The following is a 12,842-nucleotide window of genomic DNA, read 5'->3' on the forward strand; positions in this document are numbered from 1 at the left end:
ATCCACTTTCAGATCGCTGCGACTAACCGTCTCTCTACCGTCCAGTGATACCTTGGACGTCACTCAGGAGGTCAGAGTTGCCCGTTAGATTTTGACAACATGATACTTACAGTAGATCTGTTAGTATTGGAAATGGTCGACTTTGATATTATTCTTGGCATAGATTATTTGTCCGCATATCATGGCATAGTTGATTGCCAGACGAGGGTGGTCACATTCTGACCATTATAAGTTTTGGTAATGTCATTTGAGCTTACCAATGCTCTAGCGGTATTTATGAATGGTTGTGGTGGAGCGTTGCTCCCACATATTGAGGATTTCTTGTGGTAGAGCGTTGCTCCCACATATCTGGTATTTCCTGTAATGGAGCATTGCTCTCACACTGGAGGATTTATTTTTTGGTGATTTATATTGTTGGTGATTAGATTTCAGACTTGTTGTTGGGGATCTTATGGTTGAGTATGCCTGTTGTATGGGCATTATGAGTTCTAGGTCTTACCCTTTAGGCTTACAAAGCCCTAGATGTTTTCATGGACTTGATGATTTCGGTATTCCTAGGTTGTTTGGATCGGTTTCCATTGTCCTTGTTGACAATGTTTTAATCTATTTTTTTGATCTGAGCTCGATACCCCCATCTTTTCACTTGAGGTATGTGATTTAATTTTCCGTTAAACATTTTGTACTTTCTATCTGTTGTTAGTACTTGTTGATGGTAGATAACGAAATTTGGGGAACAAATTTTTATTAGTGGGGGAGAATATAAAATACTGGAAAAAAATAGAGAATAATGATAAGGGAATTTTTCGGAATTTTTGAAAAATTTTTGGAAATTTTTCAGAGCTCGTACGGACGAGATAACGGGGATGAAAACGGGGTCGGGAAAGCCTGTTTAGGCTACCCTATTTAAGCAAGGAAATGTTTATATTTATATTTCCTTTTTCTTTTATTTTCTTTATTTTTTCTTCGTTTCTTTTCTTCGCCTACCGAAGCTCTTCCCCGAGCCTCATCTCTCGCGCCCGACGCCTGCCCTAACCGCCGAGGCGGTTTCCTCTCCTCCTTCTTCTTCCCTTCTTCTTTCCTCCCTCGACAGTCACTTCTCGCCACTGCCCGAAGCCCTCCTCTGCCGTCGCCCCTCGTCGCAGTGGAGATCCCCAAATCGCATCAAGAGCTGCCGCCTCTTCGATCCGGATCCCAGCCCTAGCGTCGTTCACCGGGCAGCGCCCCTTGCTTCTCTGCTCGAGAGCTCGAGCCGACGTTGCCGACCGAGACTGCTTCTACCCTAGCGCCAGCTGCCACCACCACTGTGCCTACCGACGCCGCCGGCCTCACCTTCACATCCTTCCCGAGCCGCCCCATGCCCTAGATCTTCCGTCGACACATTCTTTTCAGTGACACCCGAGCACTACTGCCGACCTTGTGCCCTAGCGTCGCTATCGTGCCACTGTCGATCCACTGCAAGCAACCGTGCCCTAGTACTGTCGCTGGATTCTTGATCGCCTCTGACCAGTAGAGAGGAAGAAGGTAACTTGGTTAGAATTAGGTTATTATTTGGCAGTAATCTCCACTCTTGAACATGATCTTTTCCTTGCTGCTAATCTAGGTTACAAGTTGGTGAGGGGTGTCTCAGTTAGACACAAGGAACTGCCACCGTAGAGGTAATGGTTATGTTTTGGGAACATGGTTTGGAAGGAAAATTGTTGATTTGGTTTGTTTGTTTTGTTTCCAGCAGTTGCTCCTATTCCGGCAGCTCTCATTTCAGCAGTTAACGATCGGCAACAATCAGCGGCTGTGATTTGAGGTAAAGTGTAGGATCGTGATACATTTTGTAGTGAATTTGGATTATATGGTTAGTAGGTTGGTTTAGGGTTTTTCCCTAAATAGTTCTTAAGAATTTATTTAGCTATTTATGTAAATTGTAGCTAAATAAAATATATTTATTTGTTCGTGACTTAGGGTTTTGACGCGAGACGAGTATCTCGATTACCGGATTGGACCATTTCATTGGAGGCGGGTACTTTGACTTTATGTCAATTGATATGCATAGTAATGTTTATAACACATGACAATGATTGTGTTTTGTTTTCTATTTCTGTTGATAACTACCTAACCTGTTATATGCTTGCTTGTTTATTTGTTTTGCACATCATGCTAGTTTTTAACCTGATTATGCCTATTTATAGAGGTAGTGACACGACCATGTTATTTATCATGTTCAGGACCTAGGGTTTTTGATACTTTATTTGGACCGTGTACTTTGATTTGATACACTTCCCGATGGTACACATTTTACATGTATATGGATTATTCCTATGCTACTCAGTATTTTGGCATGCTTAGTGTCATGCACCATTCGCATGATTGCATGCTGTGCGATTGTCGGCTCCATTATTGTTGAGCACATCGCTAGTTACATGTATCTGCACACACGACTACTCATGGGTTAGTGGTATATTCAGGCAGGGTGTGTTGCAGCAGGTGCTCTGTCAAGGGCTCTGTTAGTCCATTCATGGGTTAGTGTGATGCAGCATTGTAGTAGGACAGGGATCCCTCCCCATCATCGTGTACCGGGAGATGAGAGCATTGAGCTCCCCTATTTATGATTTGAGGTAGGAGGATAGGTGTACTCCGATAGCATCCCGTCCACTCGGTCACTCATCAGGAGTAGTGATGATAGAGTGCACGGTTGTCACAGCCCTACCCACTCGGTCTCACCATCATAAGTGAGACGGCTGACTGGAGAGTAGGGGTGACCAGGACATGTCATAGGCATCATACGCTTTGATGCATTTATTTCTTGTGATTGTGTTTGCTGCATTTATTTGCTGCATATTGGTTGGATGCCCATGCTTGACATGCATACAGGATTTGTATACCTCTCGGACTGTTTATCCTTGTACCAGGTCCTAGTTAGTACAGTATTCTCCTGTTTATTTCAGTTTGCATTTACCTTTATTACGTCAGGAGACTGTATGCATGATTAGTGCTAGATGTTATTTCCTTACTATGTATATCAGTTGTTACCCACTGAGGAGTTGACTCACCCTGTGGATATTTACTATTTTCAGGTTGATGCTGTTAAGAGAGTTCTAGTCTCTAGTCCCCTGCAGTCCACGAGGATGCGTGATGATCTTGTGGTTTTCTTGTTTTAGACTATATTTAGACTTGTTTGTATTGATACATTTGGATCTTGTATGAATTCTTATTGCCTATGAGTTTTATTGGATTTGTTTTACAACGCGCCTGCCTAGACGGCAAAAGAGGTAAGTTGATTTTATCGTCGGATTTGAGCTTTATGAGTGTAGTGGAGTAGGACATCGATTTTGTGCTTTATGGGTGTAGTTGAGTAGAGTTGTTTTTGAGTCATATTATCACTGTTACAGTTTGTTAAATTATTAACTGCGTGGGTGATTGTTTATATTATTGTTATTCTTCCGGATGTGTTGGCCGAGGTATATGTGACCCAGAGGGCGATGTAGAAAGTTTCAGATTGTCCGCCGTACAGGGGAGATGCTGCCGAAATTTCTTCGGACAGAGACTCCTCCGGGGCGTGACACACTCACCAGGATTTTCACCTAGCTTCACTCACTAGGGCTTTCCATCTGCCTAGCTTCACTCACTAGGGTTTTAACCTGGCTTCACTCGCCAGGATTTTCCCACTGCCCGACTTCATTCATCTGGACTTTCACCTGCCTAGCTTCACTCACTAGGTCATTCACCTGGCTTCACTCACCAGAATTTTCCAACTGCCTAGCTTCACTCACTAGGTCTTTCACCTGGCTTCACTCACAAGGATTTTTTAACTGTCTAGCTTCACTCACTAGGTCATCTGGCTTCACTCACCAGGATTTTCCCTTCCCTTACCTCCAGTTAGGACTTTCCCAGTCAATTATCCGGTCAAATTTGACCTACTTGATTCTTCTTCACATCAAATTGGGCAGTCCTTGACCAAAGGGGAATTGTATCAACAATCTTCCCAATTGGATGATTGCATCTGCAATCTCTATGTATTGTCAAACATCGAAATCCAAACATCAAAACTCAAACTTGAGCCAACTCAAGCTTAGTCAACCTAGTTAATCTGACCCAAAAAATATTACACCACCAACAACAAGAAACATGAATGCAAATACAAATGAAAGTAAAAATAACTTTACAATAAAAATCTTAATTTCTTTTGCTCTTTTTTCATTTTGGATTGCCTTTTAGAGGTGGGAAATGTAGCAACAGTTCTCCAAATTCTCAAGAACTAGCTACGAAGATCTCTTCAAAATCCTTCTTTTATAGCCTTTAAGTCGGGGTTGATTTTTGTTTGATGGTTAACTAATCTTACTTATTAATCGATTTCCCTATCGAATCAGATTATCTTGCAGAACAACTCTTTTTTTTCGCATGTTTGATCATCATCAGTCGACTCATAAATGCTATAATCGACTGATCATGAATAGTCGAATCCCACCACTACAACAAAAACCCTCATAGACATCGGTTTTCCACCAGTGTCTATTACATTTTCGACCGATGTCTATGAAGCCGATGTAAAAGGTCTGCCATTTTAGACATCGGGTTAAAACCGGTGTAGTATCACTTAACGATACCGGTCTTCGAATCGGTTATTAACCGGTGTAGTATCACTTAACGGCACCGTTTCATCAACGGTGTAAAACCGATGTAATATTGTATGTTAATAACACCAGTTTTGGCAGCGGTATATGACCGATGTAATATTAGTTAATAACACCGGTTTTGCAGCGGTGGAAAACCGATGTAATATGGGTATTTTTTAACAGCACAAATTTGATTTCCGAAATAATGAAAAACCGACAGTAATAAAAAAAATACACAAATATTCATAAATTACACAAATATTATTCATTCAACAGTATTCATAAAATACACAAATATTCACAAATTATATAAATAATCTTCTTACAACAGTATCCATAAAATACCCAAACATTCTTTTTACATCAAAAGCTAGCTAATAGATATCAAAATCAAGGTAGAACATTCTTTTAACAACACATCAAGGTAGAACCGCACTTCAAATGTAATCTAGCATGCATTCAGCCCACTCGAACCGCACTTCATCAATTTCAACTCTGTAGTACTTGAGATTTGTAAACTGTAAAAACACATAAATAATATATTAGTAAAGATGTAATTTTGATTTATTTATTTTTTTCCAAATATCTACTCTAGCTCTAACGAGGCCAATCTAGTTTTTTTGATCTCTATCCTTCTAACACTTCAAATCAAGTATTTTGAAAGCTTTTCAGTTTGATTTTGGGTTGAGAACTACCAATAAACTAAATTTGGAATGCAAAATATCTAAACCAAAGAAAGTCCCTTTCTAATTGATACTTGCAACAAAGATAATCTAAAATACTTTATACAAAGTTAATTCATGATCAGGACCCAATAATCCACCATATGTCAAATAACTAAAACAAATATGTACATGTATCAAATAAAATAGAATACTGAGTTTTTAAAGGCTGCTGTGGAAGACTATTGTTCATAATGCTTAATTCATTGAAGGATAATTGCGCGATACACATATACATATGCAATTTAGCACAAAAAAATTATTGTAAAATCTAAAACTTTCATATATGACACTTAGTATATGTTGCTTAGAATATAACATAGATAATTTGTTCCTTCTAATTAAAGTGTAGAGATTGATAAGAACCGACAGCATCATACAACAAATTACTAGGCATGATAATGGTTGAATTCAAAAATCAGGGAAGGACCAAGAGCATCATATAACAAATCAGTGACCCTGAATTATGAAAAGCATAGCAGCAGCAAGATCACAAAAGCTAAGAGACGTTTATAATCAATCAAAATCAATGAGTTTGTATCAATTATGATACTGAAACAGTGTTGGAAAATGCAACAAATTATCTTTAGGGCTTATATGCAAAATGGAAGATATTGTTACCATTGCTGGAAGTGAATCCTTGTGGTCAACTCCAAAATTTTCAATTATATATTTCATATATCGCATGATATAAAAACCACATTACTCTGCATCCGGTTGTTGAGGAGCGTATGTTAGAAAAGAAATATTGGAATAACTCCTTCAAGGATAGTGAAACAGTTGCTAATCAAAAGGGCATTCCTTGACAACTACCCATGTTGGTTGTTTTTTTCCCTTTCCTTCCAGCCTCCGCATTATACATTTTCAAGGCCCTTCATGCATATAACCCGTGGGAATTGTATTGCCACATCAAAATACATACATGTTTCAACAAAGGTAAGAAAAGAAGCCAAAAAACTTACATGTTGACAACATATTTCCAATCTTGATCACGAATGCGGTGACTAAGAGGATCCAACAAAAAAATAATCTCCTTCTCAACATTGATGATAGTCAAAATCCAGTGAAAACTACACAAAGAAATATAATTAGTGTATATATACATCTTGCAAGTTCTCAAAATATGCAAGTGAGAGTGATATATAATGTTATTCTTACTCACCCAACGTTGCATGGCACAACAACCAATTGACCAGATGAGGTACCAATTAGCCTACTGCTTAAGTAACAAGCCCTTTTATTCAACTGTTCTTGGATGAAATCTCAATTCGGATTTCTTGATGGTACATACTCCACAGGCACTGGATCCACCAATCTGAAATCTTGCAGCAACATCTTTTCCTGCATCTTTCTATATAGATGCCTACAATTGGAAAATATCCCAAAAAATGATGAAATCTAAATTAATGAAACACATAAATAAAGTCTAATTCAATTGAAAGCTTACCACATATACACAACTATGCAAGTGTCTGTGATTGGCTTCAATTCACAAAAGGGAAATATGTCATCGCAATTAATATGGATTGTGCGCTCCATGCCAAATACATCAGGAACTAATTCCAAAATCACATTCTCTGTTTCATCAAGATGCTGAAAATAACTATATAAGATGTGTAAGGGTCTTGGCACATTGGACGATTGTAACTTAGACTTCTCTTGTCTGTTGTCAACTTTTTTCTTCCTGGTCTTCTACATATGTAGATGCAACCATATATATATTAGATATGTGACATACTTTAAATGTACACAAAATTTAGACAACACTTTATCACATTTACCTCATCCCGCATGCTGATTAAGTGCACAGGCCAAGCCACATGGCCACCTACAGCATCCCCAATACTCTGACATGCAGACGGGATTGCAACAGGCAGTGGTGCTGATTGATCAATTGCTTTATCAATGGCAATCCTCATGCAATTCACGGGTAATGGAACATCATCAATAAAGTTACAGGTCCATTAACAGAGACAATTGTCCCATATGCAACAGTCTTGTCGTTAGGCTGCAATAACAACATCACTGATTTTCCCTATAAGACAAACAATTCATGAATCTTCAACATATAGTGCTTTACAAGATTCATTAGATACTGACGATGGGATAATAATATCAACGTGAAATATATATTTAACCTGTAAAGCTGAATCCTTCTCAATAACTTTCACATCATCATCATCATGTTCTTCTAGGCCTTCATTTGAGAAGCGCCTATGATGTTCAACTTCAGGTTTTATATCGAGGAGGCATTGTGGTTTAACTGAGCAGCTACCCTTCTCCTCACTCTCAAATTCTCGACCAGATAGTTTCAACACCATTGCTTCCAATTTTTCTATTCTATCACCTTGGTCAAAAAGCATAGCTTTTGCCTCCTTAAACTCTTTCTGTTGCCTTTTATAGGCAACCTTATCAATTTGCATCTTCCCTCTAGCAACCTTGAAGAAGGATGATGGAGTGACATTTGCTCCTATGCCTCTCACACGCCCACCATGTTCGTTAGAATTCAAGGCCTTCGTGAGAATATCTTCAAATGGTTTGGTAAAGGGCATCTTACCATCCTTCTTTTGGACAATATAATCATCCTTTCATGCATCCAAATACAATAACTTTAAATATATACATATATCATATATGTACAAAATAAGCAATTTATGTATACTTTTGCTTACAATCTTATTCACTGTTTGCTTCAACTCATCACCAACAAATTCCCCAGCTTTGTTGAGCCGCCCTCTCTTCTAGAGGATGGCTCTGTTTATCTCATCGTCATCACATAAAACACTGGACTGTAAGCAAAAAACCACATGAAGTCAATGTACTCAACACCAACTATGACAACCATAAGTAGGAATTTAATGTTAACTAAATACTTACTATTTCTTCAGACAAACCCGTATATCCTTTTCGAGAAAGACGATGAGGGTATAAGTTTGCCTTGCTTCTTTGACTTTGTAGTTCACTTTTCCTGTACATAGTGATAGATGAATTATAACCACATATATCAACTAGAATTTAAAAAGACCACCTTAAACAACTTACTATAAAGTCTTTAGACATCCGATTAATCACAAAACTACTCCAATCTTCACGTGAAATGCAATGCCCTTGAGGTACCTTATTGAGAAGCTTCGGATTATTTCTATTTGGCTGGATGAATGTCCTGGTGAGGTGAGTTTTATATTGACGCCACTTGGTGTTTGCAGAGATCAAACACCCATTCCTCCATTTTGGGTCCAGTTGGTATGTCAACTACACAAACAAATATCTTAAGTATATAAATAAAAGAAAAGAAAAAAATGCATCACATAAGAAAGTATCATGTTACTTACATTGACGGATTCCCATATCATGTTCTTAACTTCATTCGGCACTTGCTTCCAAGAGTGGTAATTAATATTAACTTTTTCCCGAGCAAGCACACCAATAAAACTTTGCAATTCAGAAGCCTTTTGGCCAACTGGCTGTCCATACTCATTAAATTTGACACTTTCTTTGACTCCCTGAACCCTTTGAACAACAAGCTTATTCATTTGTGTACGACCTCTTTTTGATCCTGTTGTTTGGGTCGTCCCGTCTGATCCTATGTCCTGGCTATCCTCAGCACCCTCTTTTTGATCTTGTTCTTTGTCTTTTGCATTTGTGTGTGAATACTTATCATCATCACGTGCTAAATGGGCCTTTTTTCTAGTGTTCATAGTGTCGAAAACCTAATCATAACAGTGAGAATTTGAAATAGAGCAAAGCATATCATTCAAAATCACAACAAAGTAAACATTCGTATATTTTAAAAAAAAAACTACTACCAAACAATAAACCAAAGTTACCAAAATAAAGTAAATAGTTACATATATAAACCATAAATAAAGTTATCAAACTAAAAATTCTCATTGTCAACCCAAATCCCATCACAATCTCCACGAATACAGGATGGTTCATTGTCATCAGTTTCGTCAATATCCATTGATGGCATCCCTTTTGTGAAGCATTGGTAGTGGATTGAAGGATCTCCCAACTTATCATCAGTGATGTATTCAAAATACTCTCTATTTGTAGTTGAAAGTACAATAGACCATGTGGGATCTTGAGGGTCTTCTACATAAAATACTTGCTTTGCTTGAGTGCCCAAGATAAATGGGTCGGATTTGAATCCCATTCTCTTAAGATTTACCAAGGTGAAACCATTATCATCTACTCTAATACCAGTGTTATTCTCTACCCAATCACACTTAAACATTGGAACTTGAAAATCATGGTAATTGAGCTCCCATATTTCTTGTATCACACTATAATACATCATGTCTGTTATAATTGGATTCTTATCCTTTGAACTTGCAACTTGCATTGTTTGTGCGAGCAAGCTTACACTCGAGTTTTGAATAACTGTAACATTATCACATTCTTTCGTGTAATAAGTGACCCCATCGATCATATAACTAGAGTATTTTATCACTTGCTTGCTAGGTCCATTTGCCAACAGCTTCACTTTTTCTGATAATTGATTGGAGGAAGATGATGTTGTATTTGTAACCTACAATTCATCATAAGGGGGTTTAATTATTAAAATTCTTAAAGTTCTTGTGTTCAATAATAAACATGCTAATATTTATGGTACTTACATGTTCATGGAACCAAGAAATAAAACTTCTGTGGTGCTTATCTTGTAACCACTTTGCACCTTTAATAGGAAATTTTTGCTTCAAGTGTGTCATATGTTCCCTAATCAAAAAATTTTGAAGAGATTAATCAGATATATTTTTAAACAATTTCAGGAGATTATTACTGAACTAGAGGACTTACACAATGTAAGGATCAACCTCAGCTTCATTTTCCAATACATAATGATGTGCTTGTTCCCACTCATCGTGACAACAGAAGTGCACCTTGGCACCTGACAAGGACTTAGTGAGTATTGTTTCACGATGCTTTGATGGAATCCCTATCGTGTTCATATTAGATAGAAATTCTAAGCAAAACTCTACAGCTTATTCAGCAATATAACATTCAGCCATGCATCCTTCTGGTCGATTTATATTCCGCACATAACCTTTCAATGTTTTCATATATCTTTCAAATGGAAACATCCATCTCTACCAAATTGGTCCACACAACTTGACCTCATGCACGAGATGAATTGTTAAGTGAACCATTATATCAAAAAATGAAGGTGGAAAATACTTTTCAAATAGACACAACGTCGTCACAATTTCTATTTGTACATTATCCAACTTTGAGGCATCTATTACTTTGTCACATAACACATTGAATAAGAAACAAAACCTTGTGATAGCATTTCTGACATGCTTGGGTAGAACACCACGGATGGCAATTGGAAGCAAATGTTGCATTAAGGTGTGACAGTCATGTGATTTAAGACCAACCAGTTTTGGGTCCTTCATTGAGACAAGGTTTTTGATGTTGGAGGAGTAACCCGTGGGAACCTTAATTCCGAACAATGAATTACAAAGTCTTCTTTTCTCATCCTTGCTTAATGTATAACATGCTGGGGCAAAAATGTCCTTTTCTCCCCTTTTTGTGGTGCTAATTCTCCCCTAATTTTCATATCCACTAGGTCGTTTCTTGCTGCAATTCCATCTTTTGTCTTTCCTGGCATATCAAGTAATGTACCAATCAAACTTTCGCAAACGTTTTCTCTTGTGCATCACATCAAGAACATGTCGAACATGCAGATCTTTCCAATACTCAAGTTCAAAGAATATCGATTTCTTTTTCCAGTAGGACTTACCATCATTTTCCTTTGATTGAAGATTTGCTCTAATTTTTCCCCATCGGCATGTAATTCCTTCTACTTTTTTTAAAACTTCATCACCGCTTAGTGGTTTTGGGGCCATAGTAAAGTCTTGTGTCCCATCAAATGCCTTCTTCTACCTTCGATAAGGATGATCTCTACGAAGAAACCATCTATGACCTGCAAATGACATTTTTTTACTATGATTCAACCTTTTTGCACAAGTTTTCTCACCACATATAGGGCATGCTTGATATCCTTTTACAGTGCATCCTGCCAGGTTTCCATATGCCAGAAAATCATTAATTGTCCACAATAGGACAGCTCTAAGCAAGAATCTTTCTTCTCAGTGTGCATCATATGCTTCAACACCAACTTCCCATAATTCTTTTAAATCGTCAATCAAAGGCGCCAAGTACACATCAATGTCATTTCCGGCTGTTTAGGACCAGAAATCAACAACGTGAGCATCATATATTTTCTCTTCATACACAACCATGGAGGAAGGTTATAGGTGATCATTATAACTGGCCAACAACTATATGTAGAACTCATCAAACTTTGAGGATTGATCCCATCAGTTGCTATGGCCAACCTTAGATTTCTTGTCTCAGAAGCAAAATTTGGCCAATTATGATCCACAAGTCTCCAACAAGGTGCATCAGCGGGATGTCGCATATAGGCATCACATACTCTTTTATTAGCATGCCAAATTAACTCCTTAGATATTTCCTTGCTCCGAAACATTCTTTGAATCTAGGAATAGGAGGAAAGTACCATAAAATTTTTGCAGGGACTCCTTCAATTATCCTAGAATTCTTGGCCAACTTCCACCTTGACAACCCACAAGTAGGACAATCGGTAAAATCCTCATACTCCTTCCAGTATAAGACACAATCATTAGGGCAAGCATATATTTTCTTATAAGTCATCCCCATTGCACATAAGTTTTTCTTCGCATCATATAAAGATAAAGGTAATTCATTGTCAACGGGAAGCATTTCTCCAAACAAGACAAGTAGTTCAGTAAAACTATTATCACTCCAGCTGTATTTCGCTTTCAAGTTATATAATTGCACAATTGTAAATAACTTTGTAAATTTAGTACACCCAACATATAGGGGTTTCTCAGCATCCTCAAGTAATTTTATAAATTGAGCTGGATTCTCTGAACTTTCATATGCAGCGTGTACCATATCTATAGGTTTATCAGCAAAATAGTTTTCACTTTCTCCAGCTGCATCATTCTCTTTCTTTAAATCTCCTAATACAGATTCTTCCCCATGCCATATCCATTTTTTGTATGTTAAGTCTATACCATTACAGTACACATGTGCCCTTATGCTGTTAATATTATTGTTCCATAGATTGCCACATTTCGTACAAGGACAAGGTATACTAGTAGGATTAGTAGCATGTTGCAGCACAAATTGCAAGAAAGATTCTAGTCCAAGTTCAAACTCATGTGATAATCTATCCTTTGCCATCCATGCCTTGTCCATTTTGTTGTACTAATGAATCTAAAATCAATCAAAAATATCAAGACAATTACAACAATGAGCCAAAATTCTTAATCCATCATTATACAAATAAATTAACTATGCAGGTCCTCCAAGAAACCAACTACGCTTACCAAGAAAATGATACAAATAAATTTCATAAACCAGAAACCAACTACTTCATCATTATACCAATAAATTTCTAAACCAGAAACCATGACATATCAGTGAAAAGAATTAGCATAGACATAAAAGAAACTTGATAGTT

Source organism: Zingiber officinale, chromosome 7A, assembly GCF_018446385.1.
Source record: "Zingiber officinale cultivar Zhangliang chromosome 7A, Zo_v1.1, whole genome shotgun sequence".
Lineage (NCBI taxonomy): Eukaryota > Viridiplantae > Streptophyta > Magnoliopsida > Zingiberales > Zingiberaceae > Zingiber > Zingiber officinale.